We start from the raw sequence: 24,084 nt of genomic DNA, 5'->3' as shown, positions 1-24,084 counted from the left end.
CCATCTGGAATTGATTTTGTAGATATATTCTTAATATAGTATTTCTTCAGTCAATTTTATGTGCTTTGGAAAGTAAGAAGAGATAAATATGTGTATTTACCAGCCCTCCTGGACTGTAAGTTTGTGTATCTTTTCAAAAGCATAAACATCTACTCCTTATTGTAGAAATTCTGATTCAGCAAGTCTGAATCGGGGCCTAAGCATGTATACTTTCTTAATACAGGCAATTCTGAAGTTCTTTATAGAAGAAAATATAAATGAATACTTTTATAACCTATATATAGGGAACATCTGAGAATGATATTAAAGACAAAATCCATTAAGAAAAAAGCTTGAGATATTTGACCATATTTAATATTTTAAACTATGTAAAACTATCAGTTATGCGATGAATAAGGTGTGAAGACCTAATGTCTAACATGGTGACTATAATTGAAAATACTGTATTATATAATTCAAATTTGCTGAGATTTGAAATTGTGCTCTCAAGAAAATGAAAACAAAGGTAACTATGAGAGGTGATGAACATGTTAATTAATTTGATGATGAGAATCATTTCACATTGTATATGTATATCAAATCATCACTTTGTACATTTTAAATATATGAGAAATTTTTGTCAGTTCAACCTCAATCAAGCTGAAAAATTCATATAGAAAAGTACATCTGTAAGATTGTTTTTTAAGTGAAAGGAGGGGAGACAGAGAGATAGACTCCACATGTGCCAAACCAGGATCCACCTGGCAACCCCTGTCTTGGGCTGATGCTTGAATCAACCGAGCTATCCTCAATGCCAGGGCTGATGCTCGGACCAACTGAGCTATCCTCAGCACTAGGGCTTGGTGTGCAAACCAGTCGAGCCACTGGCTCTGGGAGTGGAAGAAAGAGAGAAGGGGGAGAGAAAGGGGAAGAGAAGCAGATGGTCGCTTCTCATGTGTGCCCTGACTGGGGATCGAACCCAGAACATCCATACGCTGGGTCGAGGCTCTATCCACTGAACCAGCCAGCTGGGACCCATAAAAATTTTAAACTCCTGCCAGAAAACAATACTGCCAGAAAAATTTAATATAGAAGGACCAACTAGGAAAAATGTAAAATACCTCTTACAAATTAATATCTAGATATAAAAAGATTTTAAAAGTTAATACTGCAGAAGAAAAATAATAAATCAGAATGATTAAGAACCTGGGTTATAAGATATGACTGCCTGATCTGAATCCTAACACCAGCACTTAAAAAAATTCCTGGGGTGCACATTACTGAGTCATTGCCTCTGTTTTCACATCTCTAAAATGGAAACAAAAATAGAGTTGTCCCTCACCATATCATGGTTCACTTTTCATGGTCTCACTGTATTGAGGATTTTTAAATTGTATATATCTAATTTTGTATCATGGATTTTTATCTATATTGAGGGATGTTGCAATATATAGGTATTTTTATATATTTATTATTTTAATTATTTTTGCAGCAAAATAAGTGTGGAAAAGGTTAATAACAGTGTGGGAGAGGTTTATAAGAGTGTGGGGAGGGTTTATAAAGCTGTAAAATATATATAAATAATAAAATAAATATAAGGTCACTACTTCGTGGATTTTTGCCTATCACAAGGGGTCTGGAAGATAACCCCCATGAAAAATGAGAAACCACTGTAATTCCATTAGATTATGGTGAATATTAAAATAGGTAATGCCTATTAAGAGCTTAGAATAGTAGCATATTGTAAGACATCAATAAATATTAGCTTTCTAATGAAAAGAGTAACATACCAAAAGAGATTCCAAGATGGCAAAGGAGTAGGAAGTTGCCACTTCCCAGGACCAAACTGAAGTTATAAGTAAATTTAATAAAAATCATCTTGAAAAACAACTTTGGACTAAACAAAGAGGAGTCTATACCCAAGGATCACTGAAGAAGCCACACTGAGATGGTAGGAAGGGCAGAGACATGAAAAGGGCTACCCCGTTCCCAGGAGTGAGTGGGGTTGAGGGTCCAGAGGGACTCTCACTATGGGGAGGGTCTCCCTGAGAGGGGAGGGTCCTCAGCCCCAGGCCAGGCCCTCAACCTAGAGCTCCAGAGCCTAGAAGAGGTGCCCACACAGCATTTGGTGGTGAAAAGAGCCAAGGTTTCTGTCTGCAAGAAAGGGATGGGAGCTCTCAGAGATGCAAGTTCCATCTTAAAGGGCCAGCACAGAAAGTCTCATAGATAGCCACTTACCTGGGGCTCTGGCAGGGGAGGGCTGAGAGGATTAGAGTTGCATGAATAGAGTGTGAAGTTCGTGACCCAGGGAGAGATACTGTGGGTGATGGCCACCAGAACCCCTGTGCTGTCATTCTCCAGTACTGCAGTCACCATCTTTCTTGGGTGGAGCATACCCTCCATGCAGTGTCAGCTTGGGGGAAAGCAACTGCCCCATCTTTGGGAGTTTCTCTTTCCCCACCCTATGGAGACTGGGCTGGGCTAGGAAATAGCAGCTTTGACCAGGAAACAGGAGGTATGACAGAGACCCAATTGTCTGACATTGAGGCAGGAGCTTTCCCCCTCAATTTCTTGAGAATATGACTGGTACTTCTGGCCCACTGGAGATTCAGTAGAAACTGTCCAGACTGAGGGAGACCATATCTCTGGGTTTCACAGACCATACCCACTGGACATTTGGTGGCCACACCCTACCAAGATCTGTGAAAATATACAGGACAGATTGACACCTGGGGCCCTGGGGTGGGAGTCACACCCACCACCCTTCCTAATCCCTGAATTGCCCCAGTCTCTAGACTCTACCAGAGTTTTTTAAGGGACTGAGGCCAACAAGCAGCCAGCAGGCAGAGGCAGCAGGAGGCGTTCTCAGGGAACCTCAGCCTTTTGCTGACTTGCCCTCAAGCCTGGTGCTGGTAAAAGCCTAGGTGTGCAGCTTGGTCCTTCCATGTGTAACTCGGTCCAGCAGAAGTATACTGGTCAGCTAGAGGAGGTGATGACATCGGATCACTTACAGCAGATTGGTGGAATCTTGATGACATTGTGCGGAGTGAAATGGGCGAATCAGGAAAAGACAAGAACTGCAGGATTCCATACATTGGTGGGACATGGGGGTGAGACTAGGAGACATGGACAGGAGTGTGGTGGTTACAAGGGGTAGGGGGAGGGATGGAGGGAGGAGGGAGGGGGAGGAGTACGGAGAGAACTGGATGGAGGGTGACGGAGGACAATCTCTCTTTGGGTGATGGGTATGCAACAGAACTAGATGACAGGGTAACCTGGAGATGTTTTCTTTGAATATATGTGCCCTGATTTATTGATGTCACCCCATTTAAATAAAAATTTATTTATAAAAAAAAAAAAGACGGCCTAGCGTGCGGAGGACCCAGGTTCGATTCCCGGCCAGGGCACATAGGAGAAGCGCCCATTTGCTTTTCCACCCCTCCGCTGCACCTTCCTCTCTGTCTCTCTCTTCCCCTCCCACAGCCAAGGCTCCATTGGAGCAAAGATGGCCCGGGCGCCGGGGATGGCTCTGTGGCCTCTGCCTCAGGCGCTAGAGTGGCTCTGGTTGCAATATGGCGACGCCCAGGATGGGCAGAGCATCGCCCCCCTGGTGGACAGAGTGTCGCCCCATGGTGGGCGTGCCGGGTGGATCCCGGTCGGGCGCATGCAGGAGTCTGTCTGACTGTCTCTCCCTGTTTCCAGCTTCAGAAAAATGAAGAAAAAAAAAAAAAAAGAAGTAGCCACAACCTCTGGATTGCTTATAGCTCCATAACGGTTGCTGAGGGCCAGCCATAGAAAGTATCTTACACTGGTCTGAACCAGGTTCCTTTGTACAAGGCCCAGAACCAATACATCCAGTAGCCAGCTGCAAACAATGAAAAAGGCCCAATAAGCATTACAAGCAACATATGCAAAGGAAGAACTCATCAGGCACCAAGTTCAACTGAGGTGAATTCTACTTCCTGAGGTCAGCACCTGCACAGCAGTTTACACACACTGGACAATTTATATAGCCTCACAGTCAGCCAGCTCAAATCCTGAATACCCTCCCTTGCTGGACTAGGTTCTGCAGAGGAAGAGAGAGAGGCTTAGAGCTCAGACATTCAAGTATGAGTTCCTTGGGACCTATTGTTAGAACGAGACGAGAGGCTTAGCCACCATCTGGGGGAAGGGTCATAATCAACCCCAGTAGAAGACTCTCTTAATCTTCCTACCTGAGACCAGGGGCTTCTCAGCTAAAAGAACTTCTTCAGAGGAGACTGTCAGCCCACCCAATCTGACCTTGCTGCTCATCTCACTGGGGAGAAATGGAATTGGGAGTATCTAGCAGTGGCTGAGGGATTAGGCTCTGTAGGAGGGTCCACTTTCCCCATACTGAGCTCCTGATCAAGAAAGCTCCCAAGTAGTGAGCCCCACTAATGTTGTACTCCCAAACTCAGCTGCCCTAACCCACCAAGCTTACAACCTGTAGAGGGGTTGATAGGGTGAGGCTTGTCTAAGCCCACTCTACAGTCTTTCTACTGCAGACTCTGTGGGAAGTTGGAAGGAGAGGTGGAGCAGCTGAAAAGCAGAGGCAAATCTTAAGGGATTTTGGCCCTTTTACGAAGTTGCTGCCAACTCTAACCAGGAGGAAACTGATCCTTATACACAGATTGACCCCTCCAATACACACTCAGGCACAGAAAACACAAACAGTGAACAAAGGGTAATTACAGATAGGAAGCCCCCGATGGGTTACAAAAGACATCTGACAACCCACACCAAAACCTCACCCAACAGAACCCGAACCAAAACAACTGGTAGTGGGTGGCAGACTGCACCAACACTAGACTCCACTAGCTATGCAAACAGCACACCTAAAAGGAGGAGTTCAGGAGGCACCAGACCCTGCTGAGCATAATTACGCCCCAGAGGACAGACACTGCACAGGTCTGATATGCATGATCAAGGTAGACCCTTAGAGCCAGCCAACCTGAAGGGTTAATTTCACCCACTAAAGGACAAACAGCATCCAAGGCTCACATCCAACAGGAGGGTAAATATGTTTCTCAAAAAACATTCCTAGAGCAAGGAGCTGAGGTTGCCTGGAGGTTCATACCACTGAGCTCATCCTCCTCACAAAGACACCACAACAAATTTGGGAGTCATAGCAGAGCTACCTAATACACAAGCAATATGGGAAGACAAAGAAATATGCCCTAATGAATCAAAAAGAGAAATTCTCAGAAAAATATTTAAATGATATGGTAGCAACCAAACTACCAGACACAGAGTTTAAAATAACGGTTATTAGGATGTTCAAGGATCTTAGAGCAACGACGTATGATCTAACTAAGAAATTAAACAAAGAAATAGTAAGCAATAAAAAGGACATTGAAACCATAAAAAAGAAACCAGTCAGAAATGGCAAGTACAATATCTGAAATGAGGACTTCACTAGAAGGAATCAACAGCAACTTGGATGAAGAAGAGGATCAAATCACTGATTTAGAGGACAAGATAAATATAAGCACAGAGCAGCAAAAAGAAAAGTCCTAGACCGGATGGCTTCACAGGAGAATTTTACCAAACTTTCAAAGAGGAACTAACATCTATCCTTCTCAAGCTAGCCCAAAAAATTCTATAGGAGAAAAGAATTCCAAGCTTATTTTATGAGGAAAGAATTATCTTAACTCCAAAACTGGGTAAAGACACTCCAAAGAAAGAAAACTATAGGCCAGTAACCCTGATAAACATAGCTGTTATGTAAATCAATCTATTTCTAACAAAATATTAGCAAACTGGATTAATAAATACATTAAAAAGATCATACTCAATGATCAAGTAGGATTTATTCCAGGGAGGTAATGCTGCTATAATATTTGCAAACCAATCAATTTGATTCATCGCATAAACAAAAAGAAGAATAAAAATCACATGATCACATCAATAGATGCAGAAAAAAGCATTTGCTAAAATACAGTATCCATTTATGCTCAAAACTCTCAAGCAAGTGAGAACACAGAAAACATACCTCAACATAATAAAGGCTATATATGACAAAATGACAAACAACATCACACTCAATGGGCTAAACTTAAACACAATTTCCTTAAGATCGAAAACAAGCCCTTTCATTACTCCTATTCAACATAAAACTAGAACATGCTAGCCATAGCAATCAAACAAGAAAAAAAAAGAAAAGGCATCTAAATTGGAAAAGAAGAAGTAAAACTGCCATTACTTGCTGACAACATGATACTGTACAGAGAAAACCCTAAAATCTCTGCCAAAAATTACTAGACACGATGAATGAATTTAGAAAAGTGGCAGAATATAAAATTAATGTTTTGAAATCAGTGGCATTTTTATACACCAATAATGAACTATCAGAAAGAGAAATTAAAGAAACAATACAGCGGCCCTGGCCGGTTGGCTCAGCGGTAGAGCGTCGGCCTAGCGTGCGGAGGACCCGGGTTCGATTCCCGGCCAGGGCACACAGGAGAAGCGCCCATTTGCTTCTCCACCCCTCCGCCGCTCTTTCCTCTCTGTCTCTCTCTTCCCCTCCTGCAGCCAAGGCTCCATTGGAGCAAAGATGGCCCGGGCGCTGGGGATGGCTCTGTGGCCTCTGCCTCAGGCGCTAGAGTGGCTCTGGTCGCAATATGGTGACGTCCAGGATGGGCAGAGCATCGCCCCCTGGTAGGCAGAGCGTCGCCCCTGGTGGGCGTGCCGGGTGGATCCCGGTCAGGCGCATGCGGGAGTCTGTCTGACTGTCTCTCCGTTTCCAGCTTCAGAAAAATGAAAAAAAAAAAAAGAAACAATACAATGTACTATTGCAACGACAAAAAATAAAGTACCTAGGAGTAAATTTAACCAAGGAGGTAAAAGACTTATACTCAGAAAATTATAAGACATTGAAAAAAGAAATCAAGGAAACACAAACAAGTGAAAGCATATACTGTGTTTACAGATAGAAAGAATGAACATCATTAAAATGCCCAGACCACTCAAAGCAATCCATAGATTCAATGCAATTCTTATTAAAATGCCAGTGGCATATTTCACAGATCTAGAATTAATATTCCAAAAAATTTATACAGACCCAAACAAGAACCCGGATAGCCTCAGCAATCTTGAAAATGAAGAACAATGTGGGATGTCTCACACTTTCTGATATCAAGTTATACTACAAGGCCAGTGTAATCAAAACAGCTTGGTACAGGCTTAAGAACATGCATACAGATCAATGGGACAAAACAAAAAACCCAGAAATGAACCCATGCCTTTATGATCAATTAATATTTGACAAAGGAGGGAAGAGTATACAATGGAATAAAGACAGTCTTTCTAAAAAATGGTGTTGCAAAAACTGGACAGATACATGCAAAAAAAACCCCAAAACAAAACAAACAAAAAAACCCCACCCACTTACACCATTCACACACACACACACACACACACACACAAACACAAACAAACAAACAAAAAGTGTATAAAAAACTTAAATATAAGTTGTGAAACCATAAAAATCCTAGAAGAAAACATAAGCGGTCAGCTCTCAGACAACTCTCGAAGCAATATTTTAGCCAGTATATCTCCTCAGGCAAGGGAAATAAAGGACAAAATAAAGAAATGGGACTATATCAAACTAAAAAGCAAAAGACACCATTAACAAAATAAAAAGAAAACCCACACAATGGGAGAACATATTCACTAATACATCTGATAAAGGGTTAATAACCAAAATTTATAAAGAACTTCTAAAACTCAACACCAAGAAGGTAAACAATCCAGTTAAAAAATGGGCAAAGGCAACTTCTATTATGAATCTCTTTGCCACCCAGCTTGGTGTATCCCAAGGTTCTCTTTACCAAGCCACAGTCACAGAGTTCCAGGGAAAAGCAATCTGGTCTCATCTCTCCAGGCAGAGGAGAACAGAAGCTCCATATCCACACATACTGCAGATGGCTTTTCCAGTCTACCTGAATCATTACCAGCTAGAAGCAGCGGTCATTGGGACTTGGATGTGAGCTGCAAAGTATAGAATTGTGACAACAATTCCAGTGCCATGCAGACTTTTTTCATGGATGTGGACTTTTCCTGGACTCCTGCTCCTTGTGACAGCTCCTAACAGACTGAACTGGGGTTGGGTTGCATTTTTCAGGGATTTGGCATGGTGTTGGGGCCAACTTGGACTTGGTGAACATGTTAAGGACACTACTCTTTTATGGATTCTTGCTGTATTGGCCAAGAGTTTGCTTAAAGGCTTTAATCACTGTAAAAAAAAAATAGAAGACTGGATAAAGAAGATGTGGCACATATACATCATGGTATACTATTCAGCCATGGGAAGTGATGGCATCGGATCACTTGCAACGAGATAGTGGGATCTTGATGGCATTATACGGAGTGGAATGAGTAGATCAGAAAAAAAACAAGAACTGCAGGATTCCGTACATTGGTGGGACATAGGAACGAGACTAGGAGACATGGACAGGAGTATGGTGGCTATGGGGGGAGAGAGGGAGGAAGAGAGGGAGGGGGTGGGGGAGGGGCACAGAGAAAGCTAGATAGAGAGTGATGGAGGACGGTCTGACTTTGGGTGATGGGTATGCAAAGGGATTGATTGACAAGATAGCCTGGACATGTTTTCTTTGAATATATGTACCCTGATTTATTGATGTCACCCCATTAAAATAAAAATTTTTTTATAAAAAAATGGGCAAAGGAAGTGAATAGATACGTCTCCAAAGAAGACATACAGATGGCCAATAGACATATGAAAAGAATGTTCAATGTCACTAATCATTAGAGAAGTGAAAATTACAACCACAATGAGATACCACCTCACACCTGTCAGGATGGCTCTCATTAACAAATCAACATACAACAAGTGCTGGTGAGGGTGTGGAGAAAAGAGAATCCTCCCACACTGCTGTTGGGAATGCAGACTTGTGCAGCCACTGTGGAAAACAGCATGGCGTTTCCTCAAAAAATTAAAAATGGAACTGCCTTTTGACCCAGCTATCACACTTTTAGGATTATATCCTAAGAATCCCAAAACACTAATTCAAAAGAAGATATGCACTCCTATGTTTATTGCAGCATTGTTTACAACAGTCAAGATCTGGAAACAGCCCAATTGTCCATCAGTAGACAAATGGATAAAAAAGCAGTGGTACATATACACAATGGAATAATATGTGGTCGTGAAAAAGAAGGAAATCTTACCTTTTGCAATGGCATGGATGGACCTGGAGATTCTTATGCTAAGTGAAATAAGCCAGGCAGAGAAAGACAAATATCATATGATCTCTCTTATGTGTGGAATCTAATGAACACAGTAAACTGATGAATGGAATAGAGGCAGAGGTGGGGTCACGGGGACCAGAGGGACAGCTGTCAGAGGGAAGGGGAATGAGGGGATGGGATCAGAGAATGTGAAGGGATAAGTGAAATTATATATGCATAACACATAGATGCAGATAACAGGGCAGCAAATCGCAGAGCGAAGGGGGAGGCAGTTGGGGAGGGGGGCAAAGGGGGTGTAATGGGGGGCACGTTGTTTGAAGATGAGCATGTTATATTGAGTGGGACAATTGAATCCATGTTAACACAATAAATTTAAAAACTTAAAAAAATAGATTAAAAATGGAAAGAAAAGGCAATTGGACAAAAGGTGGTTTATGATGATTTCCTAAGGTCCCTGGTTTGCTTTCTCTACTATAATGAAAACTTTTTCCATTAAAAAAATACTTTCCATTTCTCTGATGATTAGTGATGTTGAACATTTTTTCATATGCCTATTGGCCATCTGTATTTTTACAGTAGCCAAGATCTGGAAACACCTCAAGTGTTCATCAGTGGATGAGTGGATTAAAAAGCAGTGGTACATATACACAATGGCATACTATGCAGCCATGAAAAAGAAGGAAATCTTACCTTTTGTGACAGTATGGATGGACCTGGAGATTATTATGCTAAGTGAAATAAGTCAGGGTAGCTCTTCCCAGAGAAAAAGGGGGGTGGAGGTACAGGAAGAGGGTCTAAGGGTGTGAAATGGGGGTGGAAAGAGACTTGGCAAGGGGCATGGGGGGCACGATGCAGTGGGTAAATGGTGTTACATTGAGTGGGACACTTGAAACCATGTCAACATAATAAATTAAAATTATAAAATAGGCCCTGGCTTGTTTCTAGCATCATTATCTGGTCAAGAATAGGTGCCTTGACCAGAGAAGTGCAGGGTTTCGAACCGGCAACCTCAGCATTCCAGGTCAATGCTTTTTCCACTGCACCACCACAGGTCAGACTTCTGGCTGGTTTCTAAGTGGATAGAGCATTGGCCTGGCATGTGGACATTCCAGGTCCAATCGCTGGTCAGGACACACAGAAGAAGTGATCATCTGCTTGTCTTCCCCTCCCTCTCTGCCTTCTTTTTCTTCTCTCAAGCAAATGGCTCAATTGGTTCAAGCATCAGCCCTGAGCGCTGAGGATAGCTCAGTTGATTTGAGCGCCCGACCCAGAACAGGGCTGCCGGGTGGATCCCAGTCCAGGCTCATGCAGGAGTCTGTTTATCTCCCCTCCTCTCTCTATCTCCTTCCTCTCATTTAAAAAAAATGTAAAAATAATTTTAAAAATAAAAGAATAAGATACCAAAGAAAAATGGGCAAAGGACATAAATGGGCAATTCATTAAAAGCAACAATAAAAACCCAGTACAAATGGTGATGAAGCATAAAAAAGTGTCCTTACTTGTGATTAGAAAAATATAAAATAAAAGATAGTATTATTGTCTTGTTATCATGGAAACAACATTGTCAGAGTGGCAAAGATTAAAAAGATAGACATTTCTAGTTGGAGAGGGTGATAGGAAGGAAGCATTCCCACACAGTTCTCTGTGGCTAATACTTAGTTATGGTTGTAAAAGTAAACAACAGTTATCCCACCCACCTCTGAATGCCACCCACTATTCCAGCTTTTTGGCATTCTCCCCTGGGATCAAACCTCTGTAGCCAGCAATAGAATGGTTACCCTCAGGATGCTGCTCTATGCTAAGGTCCATATCCATTCTGCGGTTGAGTATTTTAAATATCTCTGGATACAGTATTTCTGTAGAATATTCTTACAATATGTCAGACCTGAAAATATATACACCAAGGAACTAATGAGAAAAAGGTATAAAAGTCTACATAATCAGAAGGTTATTGCAAAATTGGAAACAACCTAAAAGTCCCGCAAGAGACTTTGGTTAAATTTGTCTTGGTAAATCCATACAATGTAATATTATGCACATCTTAGAATGCAGACATTAAAATGCCCTCAGTATGTAATTAAAAGTTATAAAAGCTCAGAATCAACATTTCTTTTGAGTATGTTTTATGTCATGTATTATATACATACACACACACACACACACACACACACACACACACATATGTGGTAAACTGAAAAAAAAAGAAAAAGAAATAGCCACAAATTATTTTCTATCTCTGTATGCTTGTAACTTTGGAATGCAACTTTGGCTCTCCTGAGATCAAAAGGTGAAATTTGTCTATCGATGTGTTGAATCTGTGCTTATCCATGTAACTTGTTTCGCCGATGTGTTACCGGCAGAAGCCTGGAAGATGCTTGGACTTTGGTACTTTGCTTCTTGTTGCACTTGAAGCCCTGAGACCACCATGTGAATAGGTGAACAGCCTATTGTCCAGCAGGTGAATAGCCTGCTAGAGTGGCCACAAAGAGGAAAACTGAGGTAGCTTGGCCTACAGCCTACCAGCCGCCAGCTGTAAGTGAGACCATGCTTGACCATCCAGCCCAGCCAAGCCTCCAGAATAGTGCAGAGGGATACTGAGCCGAACCAGCCAACTCACAGAATTATAATCATTGATTATTGTTTCAACCCACTAAGTTCTGGATGGTATGATATATAATCTCAGGTAGTAGAATTTGGTTACTTTAAAAGTTCAAAAGCAATTTTTTGTAACTCTACATTTTCTAAATTTTTACAAAGAATACACATTACTTTTTAAATCAGAAAAAAAATGCTTCTTCTATTTACAAAATTTAAAATACTTTTTAAAGCTTTTAAATTAAAAATGAAAACTTCTACCTAATTTAAGCTGATTAATAGAATAATAATTGTAATAGTTAATATTTAAGTAGCACTTCTTATGTGCCAGGCATTATATGCTTTACATAATTTTCTTAATTTCTATAATAACTCAATTGCAAAGTATAATATTATCGTATCCTTTTTCCAGTTGAAGAAATTGAGATCCAGAGAAGTTTATTAACTTTTCCAAGGTCACACAGCTAGTAAAATGATAGATGTGTGGTGGATTCCATGCAGTCTGTTTCCTGAGTCTGTGCCTTTAACTAGCAGAAGACAGAGACAAAACCATATGTAACTGTGAAAGGCCATTTCTCAAAGATGTAGTACCTGAAAGATGTAGTATCTTTACAGCTGTAAGATATCCAGGATGCTCCCTGGTCTCTCTTGGGTTTCCGAACTTCATATGATTTCATCAATAAAATGCTGGGGTGTGTGTGGGGAAGATACACTAGGGCTCAAATTTTTCCATTTTGCTGCTTGTTAGCAACTCTCTTATCAGGATTTGTTGAGGGAGGTGGAAAGTGTTAAACCTCTAACTAAAAACAGGTTTGTCAATTGACAAGGTTCTTGTAACTTATGCTTTCTGTTTCTACCAAGACCGCCAACTAGAGAGAGCTATTTATAAGGTTGTTTATCCCACATTCTATTGTGCAAGAGACATTTTTTATGCCACACTTCCAGCACAGTTCTGCACACACTACAAACAGTGAATGAATGCTCAACAAAAGCGTATCTATGATACTCAGACCCACCAAGTTCTCAAAGGGAGGTGGCGTGGCTTAGTAGTTAATAGCAACACTTTAGAGTCGGATTAGACCTGGGTTCAAATCCTAGTGCCACAATGTACAAGTCGTGGGTCCTTGGGAAAGTTAGTTAATTTCTTGAAGCCATTGGTTGTTCCTGTGTCAAATAGAAATAAGAGGGTGTTGTGAAGATCAAATAATAGGCTTCTTGTCAAGAACTTGGTAAGAGCTGCTATTCTCTACCATTATTATCATTATCATCTCAACTTATCAATAAAAGATTTAGAAACTATAACTTCATCAAATTTTTAATTATCTATAGATTTTAATGATGTCCAAAACAAATGAATCTTACCATGATTCAGATCCAGAACTGAGAGACTCAGATTCTTGGTAAAAATCCTTTCTTGTGGTCTTAATAGTATAAAACCAGGCCCTGCCCAGATTGCTCGGTTGGTAAGAGCATTGCCCCAAGGTACAGAGGTTGCCGGTTTGTTCCCCAGTCAGGGCACGTACAGGAACAGATTGACAATAATGACTCTCTCTTGCTCTCTCCCTCACTCTCTCTAAAATCAACAAAATAAATATTAAAAAAAATAAAATCAGTACAAGAAGGTAGCCTTAGGTGGTCATATGGAATCGAAATTGCTAGCACACATGGAGTCACTTAATGATCCTTGGCTTGCCATTTCCCAAGAGTAATTATCTCCAAGTACTGTTGTGACTTGGAGATGTGAGTCCCTTTCCAACTCAGCATGGTCACAGCCCTAGACAGACTGCCAATGGCTGAAGACAACAAAAAGCAGGTCTGGGCCTGTTCTGCCTTTTCATTATTGTCTCCCACAGCCATAATTACCCATATGACAGGCTTCTTCTCTTCCAGCAGACAGGGTTAATATGTCCAGTCTTGGATAATAATTTGAAGTCTGCAACAGTTAAACTGTAAACAAGACACAGTCATATTGGGGGGAAAAAACAACAAACAGATTTTGGTAAAAAAAAAAAGTGAAACTAAGGGAAAGTCATAGTTTTTACATCTAAAAAGATGCAAACTAAAGTTAATCCCTATCTGCTAGAATCCCTTTGGTTTTTTTTTTGTTTTGTTTTGTTTTGTTAGGTTATAATTAAATCTCTCCTTGAGTAATTATCTTGCATACTTTCCTTAGGGGAAACTGTTCACATTTCATCATATCTTTGAAATAAAACAAATTTCTCTGTTATTCAACCTTTCTTATTTTGACCATTCCTTCAAAGACTATTGAACAGGTTTGTTTTTAAAAATCAGCTCTATAGTAAATTTGACTGGTATCAGAAGTACCGTAAGTCAATGCAGTTTTATAGATAGTTTGGTAATAAGTGGCTATGATGCCAGAGGTACCTTTGGCAGATTGATGCAGTAATGACTACCAATTTGCTCAAGTCTGCCTGTATCCATATCCTTGGGTAGCCTCCTTATACACTGACTCTAGACTTCGCCATGTGATTTGTTGACCAATAGGATAATAATAAATATGATGCAAGCAAAGATTTGAAACACACTCGCACATTGGAACTATTCCTCTCTTGCTCTTCTTAGGACTCTTGTTATAGCTGTCATATGAACAAGCCCATCAAGGGCTGCCTGATGGATGATGAGAGAAATTCCTGGCTGGAACTCATATAGCTGTCTTAGCTAACAGCCAGCCAATATCCTAGATGAACTAGCAGCTTCCCACAGACACATGAGTGACACCCAATTGAGACCAGCAGAAGGCTCATCCATCTGAGCCCAGTCCAAATTTCCAGAACACAGAATAGTGGTTGTTGTTTTAAGCCACTAAGTTTTGGGTGGTTTGTTATACAGTGAAAGCTAAATGACATGGTGTCCCAATTACAGCATAGTTGTCACATGAGCATTGGAGCAGATGTCCATCAGAATGATTTTGCTTCTAAACTATTGTAATTGATGTTGACATAAAACAATAAGACGTGAGCAAATCTGGGGTGGTCCATCTGTCCACAGACACACAGTTATCAACATGGTGACTATGAAAACTGGAATAAACATAGCCAGGAGAGCATGGGAATGGGTATGTGCTGATCCCTCACTATTCAATGTTTGGATCAATTGGGTAGATACTTGAAATCATGAGGATTTTAAGCATAGTCAGTGCCACATAAAACTTCATTTGTTTGTACCTTTGCATTTCATGCTTTCCATAAAACTCCTGAAGCCCTTAGTTGGACCAGATCAATTGTCTTGTAAAACTGGGACTTGCTTTATAATGTTTTTCCCATCTATTTTTCCTAAGTGTATGCTCTATAAGACATCCCTTAGGAAAAGTGTTCTGTGGTAACATAAATAATTGCATGCTCTTGACCTCTCTTGGAATTTCACAATGTACCTTGGCACATTAAAGACCTGTTCATCTTCATTTATTCCAGTGCTCAAATATATTTGACCATGGGACCCTTTTCATGAGTAACATATATTAAAATCTCAATAACTAGTGTTTCTCAGAAAACACTTTGAGAAAGTTTTTTTTTTTAACTTTCTTATACTAAAATACAGCACACATATGGAAAAGTACATACAGCACAAACATGCAGCATAATGAATTATTTCAGACCAAACATTCTTGTAACTACCCCCCTGGTCAAGAAATAGAGTACTTCTAACCCTTCACTAGACTCCTGTGTACTCCTGGCCCGTTACAAATTCCTTCCTCCTCCCTAGAACTAACCATTTCCCTGACTTTATGGTAATAACTCCCTTGCAATGTTTCATTGTTTTGCCACCTAAGTATGCATATCTAAATTTTGATGTGTTTTGTCTGTTTTTGAAAGCTATATAAACGGAATTATTTAGTGTGTATTGGAAGGGCCATAGGGTGTAAGTATCTTCAACTTCCACAGATAATGTTAAACTCTTTCCCAAATTGAGAGTACCAATCAACACTGCTACTAACAGCATATGAGTATTCTAGTTGCTTTACGCCATAGGTTATACTTGGTAATGTTAAATGTTTTCATTTCTGCCAATCTATTCAGTGTATAGTAGAGATCTGAATTTGCATTTCTCTGACTAGTAGTGACATTGAGCACATTTTATTATGTTTATTGATCACTTGAATATACTCTTTTGTGCAGCTCATGTTCAAGCCTTTTGTTCATTTCTCTATCGAGTTTCTATTTCTTTCATAATTTATAGGAGTTTTTTATTCTAAATAAAAGTCCTTTGTTAGGATAGGAGTTGCAATAGCTTCTCTCACTCTAAAGTTTGTTTTAAGTTCTTTGTTTAAATATAATTAAATCTATCGATTGTTTTCCCTTTATGCTTCATGTCTAGTGTGTCTCCTTTAATAATCACAGCTGTCTCCATATCTGGGGAGCTGGATTTTGAAAGGTCAAGTATTTGGTTGTTGTAGTTGTGAAAACTAAAAACTAAAGGCTCAAGAATAGTGGATTGGTTGAAGACAGAGGAAGAACAAGAGGGATTAACAGGAAAGTGACAAGGGCCCTGCGGCCAGATGGAGGGTATGATTAAAAGTGAATTAAATGTCTTCATCCATCTTCTTGTGCATGGAAAGGAAGTTGGGAGTATCATCAGAAAGAAAAGAGGATCAGTTAAGATGCTGTGAGGGAGAGAGGTGCATGAATCAACATCTCAGAAGAGAACTGTGATGAGAATTACCACTTTGGTTAGACCCACTAGCACCATCTTTAAAGCCTCTGCTATGGATTACAGTGGTACCTTTAGATACGAACAGACCAACATATGATTTTTTTTAAGATATGAGCTGCGACTCGGTCCGTATTTTTGTTCGATATCCCAGCGAAATTCTGAAATATGAGTTGTGATTCAGGAAGCTGCCGCTAGTTGGTGCTTTGGCACACAGGTCCAGTATTGGCAGTTTGATATACAAGTTGACTGACTTACGAGCTCGGTTACAGAATGAATTAAATTTGTATCTCAAGGTACCACTGTATTGACAAACTAGAAGAGAACATAGCACAATAGTACAGCTGCCAGTAGACCCTGGTCACCCCTGAGCCTGGTTGTCCCTGCTATCAGTGTGGCTCTCTCATTGGGAAAGGTGGTTTTGACATCAAGGACATCTGACAAGAGAGTACCAAGGATATTTGGCTCAGGTCCAGGCAATAGGGCTTAAGCTTCCCAACTCAACTAAGCAGGGCATTACAACTGCTGGCATGTGAAATCCATCACTGAGTGTGTCAAACATACCACTCTGGTCATGTTGGAGTTACCTTGACCCTGAAGGCCATCCAGCTGTCTGGCCATCTGTGCAGGTATTCAAGACAGGTATAGAATAGGAAGCAATGTGTGAGGTTTCCCCACATCGCCCCATACATGTGCCTCATACTGACCTGAAGTAACTTCTTCTGGAGGCCTATACTATTCAAGGACATTATGCCATTTCACCACCACAGTTAACCAAGCAGCCCCAAGCTGTGGACAATGAAAAGATCTTATTTTTCTATAATGCATGACAACCCTGGATTCAATGATGTTCAATCCACTCTCCAGAAGTAAAAGTCCATTGGGCAAGTTTGGATGCATTCACTAAGACTATTTGTGAACTCACCATCCCAAGCACTTTCAATTGGCTGTATAATAAGGCATTAGGGTGTCTAAATGAGTAAGATCTACCAGCTGTCTGGGACACAGATCAAAACTGCAATCCCAGTAGGAAGGATCTAGTAATAAGCAGGTTACCATCATTGCATCTGCTGCCAGCATTAGCCAGTTCAATATCTGTCAGTCTTTCCTCAGAGACAAGTAGCACTGGGAGCAGCTAAAAAAAAATGCCAATTTATCTATAATCCTTGTTGACTGTTCACCATCTTCTATCCATCTGTGTAGTTCCTGAATATTCAGCAATTCCAGGTTTGTATGTGTGGCAGAGACAGAGAGAGAGGCAGAGAGAGGGACAGATAGGGACTGACAGACAGGAAGGGAGAGAGATGAGAAGCATCAATTCTTCATTGAGGCACCTCAGTTGTTCATTGATTGCTTTCTCATATGCACCTTGGCCGGGGGACTATAGCAGAACAAGTGACCACTTGCTCAAGTCAGTGACCTTGGGCTCAAGCCAGCAACCTTGGTATTCAAACCAGTGACCTTTGGGCTCAAGCCAGCGACCCCGTGCTCAAGCTGGTGACCTCAGCGTTTCAAGCCTGGGTCTTCTACATCCTAGTCCGATGTTCTATTCACTGCGCCACTGTCTGGTCAGGCTTTTTTTTTGTTTCTTTACACATTATAATTCACTTGATGATTTTAAAATTATTTTAATTCTTTTCTTCATTCAGCTATTAGAGCTGAGTTCCATATTTGGTTTTATAAGCTTCTCCCAGTTTTGTTTTATTTTGGGTCATTTTGTTGCTTATAATTTTTTTGTTTGTCATAGAACTATAAAGGTGGAATACTAATACAATTCAGCTTAGTTTTAGAATATCAGAAATTTTTCAAAAAATAATTAACAAATGGACTGGATTTTTTTTTTAGCCAAATAATATTTTCCTTGTTTATTATTACCACTGTCTTGCAATCACATGAAGCTTGGAATCTTGATACAGTCTTCTTCTGGTTATCTATTTGCTTTATTCTCTCAAGGCAAAAGCTACAAGGACAAGAACATTACATTCTGTTGGTAATGACTGTGGAGCAACCCATTAGAGGAGCAACCCATTAGAGGTCAACAAACTAACATTTATTGGTTTGCTACTATATGCAAAGCTCTACTGATTTGTTGACATACATTATGTAGTTAGTTCTTTTAACAGTTCTGGAAGGAGCTATTATAATTCCTCTTTTATATGTGGGGAAACTGAGGTTTACTTAGGAAAAATAACTTGAGCAAAGTCATACAAGTCAAATAGCCAGTGAATGGCAAAAGCAGAATTTCAACTCAAGAGCAAACCTAACTTCAAGTTCATGGCTTTCCCAGCATAACATGCTGCCATCCGGTAAGAGCTAGGGACTCGGCAAAGTTGTTCCGTGACAGGGAATTAGAAAATATTGCCTTAGCTGCATGATAACTGGTGAAGAAAAATTCTCATATTCACTTTCTGTCTTGGTGTGGGTTACCATAGAAGCAGAACCTAAGAGAGGGATTTGAGTGCAAGTAGTTTCTTTGGGTGGTGATTCTAGGAAGTGCCAGTAGAGAAATTGAGACAGAAATGGAAGGCAGCCAATAAAGGGAACTTTATCAAACACTGAGTGGGGGGTTGTCACTGGAGCTCAGTCCTGCTGGAGAACTCCAGAGCCTGCTGTTGTCCCATACCTCAGAGTTACCCTACCCCATCATTGCTCCAAAGGAGGGGTGAGGCAGCTGGATATTTATCCACCAACCCACGGCCATCATTAGAAGAGGGCAGCCAGGTCAGGATTAGTTTCCAGCATTATGGGTTTGCCCTGACGGCAGGCCCAGATGCTCCGAGGGCTAGAAAATGCAGTGCAGGTGTTTGCAGGAAAGAGCCTTTGGCTCAAAGTAGATACAAAGGGATATGACAGAAAACCAATACTGTCTGCTACACCCTCTACTAATAAAAACCAATGAAAAACAAAAATGAACATGAGCTCTGGTAAAGGATAGAAGGCTGAAGGCTATAGAAAAGCTGAAAATCCTTCCAAAAGGCTGTGCAATGTAATACTCCTGAGACATTCACACTGGCACCTTCAAATCTAATTTGCCACACTAAGGAAGTGACATCCACCACACTACGGTTTAATAATTTAGCTATTATTCAAGAATGATCCTATTATCAGTTCATTCATTTTCTCCAGGGCAGTTCAGTCACTGAAATTCACCCACTGTGTCTGTGACTATTAGTGATATTCTGGGAAGTATCATTTATAAGTGTGTACAAAAAAAAGTTTGACAAAAATTTCACATGCAACCTGATACTAAAGATGTGATTTCCAAATCTGATTGGGGAATGGACTGGCTAGGTTCAGTCTATTATAACTGAAGTTTTTCATCTTACTTTCCCATTCACAAGATGGGGGGCAGGGTGGATAATGGAGGCTGTATTTAGAGATTTTAAATACTGACTAAATAAAGGGCTTTTTAATGCTAATTAACTATTTAATCCCTTTCAGAGACTGGCACTATCAAAAGCTTTAAAAATGGAAGACAGTATAATCAATGGAGAAGGAGGGAGGAGTTAACTTTTTAATAAAGCTACAGGTGAATTTTAAACATTGTTTTAAATTTCTTCTTTAATCGGATTTATTGGGGTGACACTGGTTAACATAACTATACAAGTTTCAGGTGCCCAGTTCGACAACACGCCTCTGTACATTGTATTGTGTGCTCACCCCTGAAGTCAAGTCTTTGTCCATCACCATACCCTCCACCACACTGCCATCCATCACCATGCTGTTTGTCTCTGTCCACGAGTTTTTTGTTTCTTTCTCTTTTGTCCTTTTCTGCTCAATCTTTCCACCCCCTCACCCAAACCCTGCCACAGCTGTCAACCTGCTCTCAATCTATGAGTCTGTCTCTAATTTGCTTGTTCATTTTGTCCATTAGATTCTAACATATGAGTAAAATCATATACTACTTGTATTACTCTGACTGGCTTATTTCACTTTGCATATAATGCTCTTCAGGTCCATCCATGCTGTCATAAAAGGTAAGTATTATTTCTCTTTTATGGCCATGTAGTATTCCATTGTGTAAATGTACCACTGCTTTTTTATCACTCATTTGCTAATGAGCACTTGGACTGCTTCCAAATCTTGGCTACTGAAAAGAACACTGAAATGAACATAGAGGTGCATATCTTTTTTAGAGTTACTATTTTGAGTACATTTAGATAAATCCCAAAGTGAAATTGCTGGGTCATAAGGCAGTTCCATTTTTAATATTTTGAGGACCCTCCATACTATTTTCCACAGTGGCTGCACCAATCTGCATCCCAGTAACAGTGCACAACGGTTCCCTTTTCTCACCCTCACCACCACTTGCTTGTGGATTTGTTGATGAGCGCCATTCTGACAGGTGTGAGGTGTTTCTCATTGTGGTTTTAATTTACATTTCTCTGATGATTAGCAATACTGAGCATCTTTTGATATGTCTATTGGCCATCTGTATGTCCTCTTTGGAAAAGTGTCTGTTTAGGTCCTTTGCCCATTTTATAATTGGATTGTTTGTTTTTATGATGCTCAGTTTTTTAAGTTCTTTATAAATTTTGGATATGAAGCCCTTATCATGTATCAGTGAATACATTCCCCCATTCATTGAATTATCCTTTTATTTTGTTGATGGTTTCCTTTTCTGTGCAAAAACATTTTAGTTTGATGCAGTCCCATTTGTTAATTTTTTTTCTTTTGTTTCCCTTGACCGAGGAGATATATCAGGAAAAACATTGCTACAAGAAATGTCTGAGATTTTACTGCCTATGTTTTCTTTTAGGATTCGTATGGTTTTGAGGCCTACATTTAAGTCTTTAACTCATTTTGAGCTCATTCTTGTGTATGGTGTAGAAAGACGGTCTATTTTCTTTTTTTGGCACTTATTTGTCCAATTTTCCCAATAGTATTTATTGAATAGACTGATTTTACCCCAATGGATGTTTTTGCCTCCTTTGTCAAATATTAATTGACCATATAGTGTGGGTTGATTCCTAGGCTTTCTATTCTGTTCCATTGATCTATATATCTGTTTTGTTTTGTTTTGTTTTTAAGTGAGAGGAGGAGACATAGTGGGATAGATTTCCGCATGCATCCTGACTGAGATCCACCCAGCAAGCCCCATCTGGGGCTGTTGTTCAATCAACTGAGCTGTCCTCAGTGCCCAGGGCCAACACTTGAACCAGTTGAGCCACTGGTTGCAGGAAAGGAAGAGGGATTGAAGAGGGAGGGCGGGAAAGAAGCAGATGGTTGCTTCTCTTGTGTGCCTTGACTGGGAATCAAACCTGGGATATTCATACACCAGACCAACACTCTATCCACTGAGCCAACAGGCCAGGGTCTATATGTCTGTTTTTATGCCAGTACCATACTGTTTTGTTTACTATAGCTTTGTAATATAGTTTGGTATCAAGTTGCATGATCCCTCTAATTTTGTTCTCAAGACTGCTGTAGTTATTCAAGGTCTTATGTGGTTCCATATAAACTTTTGGAATATTTGTTCTAGTTCTGTAAAATACATCATTGGTGTCTTTTTTTTTTAATAAATTTTTATTGATGTTAATGGGATGACATTAATAATTCAGGGTACATATATTCAAAGAAAACATGTCTAGGTTTTTTTGTCATTAAATTATGTTGCATACCCCTCACCCAGAGTCAGATTGTCCTCCGTCATCCTCTGTCTAGTTTTCTCTGTGCCCCTCCCCCTCCCCCTAACTCTCTCCCTCCCTCCCTTCTGCGTCCTCCCTCCCCCCACCCCTGGTAACCACCACTCTCTTGTCCATGTCTCTTAGTCTCGTTTTTATGTTCCACCAATGTATGGAATCATGTAGTTCTTGTTTTTTTCTGATTTACTTATTTCACTCCGTATAATGTTATCAAGATCCCACCATTTTGCTGTAAATGATCTGATGTCATCATTTCTTATGGCTGAGTAGTATTCCATAGTGTATATGTGCCACATCTTCTTTATCCAGTCTTCTATTGAAGGGCTTTTTGGTTGTTTCCATGTCTTGGCCACCATCATTGGTGTCTTAATAGTAATTGCATTGAATCCATAGATTGCTTTGGGTAGTATGGACATTTTAATGATATAAATTCTTCCTATCCACAAACACAGTATATGCTTCCATTTATTTGTATCTTTTTCAGTATGTTACATGATTTTGGGTTATTGTGTTCTCATTTTCACATGTTTCAAGGTATCTTTTGGTTTATTTCTTGATTTCATTGTTAACCCATTCATGGTTTAGTAATATGTTATTTAGCCTCCATGTCTTTGTGTGTTTTTCAGGGTTTTTTTCTTGAGATTGATTTCTAGTATCATAACATTATGGTCACAGATGATGATTGATGTAATTTCAATTTTTTAAATTTATTGAGACTTGTTTTGTGTCCTAATATGTGGTCTATCCTAGAAAATATTCCATGTGCACTTGAAAAGAATGTATATTCTGCTGCTTTGGGGTGAAATGCTCTGAAGAGATCAATTAAATCCAGCTGATTGAATGTGTCATTTAAGGGTATCATTTCTTTCTTGATTTTCTGTCTGGAAGATCTATCCATTGACTGTATTACTATCATTCTTTCCCTTTATGTGTATCAAGATTTGCTTTACATATTTAGGTGCTTCTACATTGGATGTGTAAATGTGTACCAGGTTTATCTCCTGTTGTTGGACTGCTCCCTTTATCATCATGTAGTGTCCTTTTTTGTCTCTTACTGTAGCCTTTGTTTTAAAGTCTATTTTGTGAAATATAAATATCAATACCCAGCTTTTTAAAAAATTTCCATTAACATGAAATATTTTTTGCCATCTCTTTAGTTTGTGTGTATCTTTCATTCTGAGGCAGGTCTCTTGCAGACAACATATATATGGGTCTTGCTTTTTTATCCATTCAGCTACCCTATGTCTTTTGATTGGAGCATTAAGCTATTTATATTTCAAGTGATTATTTATAGATGCATATTTATTGTAATTCTTTTTCTTTTAACTGTTCCTCTGGGTTTTTTTTTCCTTCTTTTTCTCAAAGAAAGTCCTTTAACATTTCTTGTAATACTGGTTTGATGGTAACAAACTATTAATACTTTAGCTTTGTCTTGTCTGGGAAGCTCTTGATTTCTTCTTTTTTTTCTTCAATTTTAAATGATAGCCTTGCTCAGTAAATTAGTACTGGTTGTAGGTCCTTGCTATTCATCACTTTGAATATTTCATACCAATTCCTTCTGGCCTACAATGTTTCTGATTAGAAATCAGCTGACAGAGGCCTTTCTGTGGGCCGAGGGCAGAGTCTCTGGGCAGCCCCAGCGCCCTGGGAAAGCCACGCACGGGAGGGAGTGAGAACTAATTCCAACGGTGGAGATTTTCCATACTGGAGGATGTTTCACTCAGAGGGAAACGCGGCCGGCCTCATATCCTGGTTTGCGCGCGCAGATAAGGAGTGAGCGATTCCTCCGAGTGCCTCGGCAGTGCGCGCCCGTGTTATCGCACAGAGGGGCAGAGTCAGGGGCCTTTGTGTGGGCCAAAGCGGAATCTCAGGCCGCCCCAGCGCCTTGCAAAAGCCATGCACGGGGACGGAGCGAGACTCAATTCCAACGCTGCAACTTTTCCCTGCGGTTGGGGGTTTCACTCAG

General features: G+C 40.1%; 1 pseudogene; it reads left to right on the top strand.

The window, feature by feature from the left end:
• Positions 1–17,612, top strand: part of LOC136386047 (poly(rC)-binding protein 2-like) — a 31,108-nt pseudogene extending 13,496 nt beyond the window's left edge.
• Positions 17,613–24,084: the final 6,472 nt, after the last annotated feature.

The sequence above is a fragment of the Saccopteryx leptura genome, chromosome X (assembly GCF_036850995.1).
Source record: "Saccopteryx leptura isolate mSacLep1 chromosome X, mSacLep1_pri_phased_curated, whole genome shotgun sequence".
NCBI lineage: Eukaryota > Metazoa > Chordata > Mammalia > Chiroptera > Emballonuridae > Saccopteryx > Saccopteryx leptura.
Note: the sequence above shows the minus strand (reverse complement) of the source record. Positions and strands in the feature narration are given on the sequence as shown.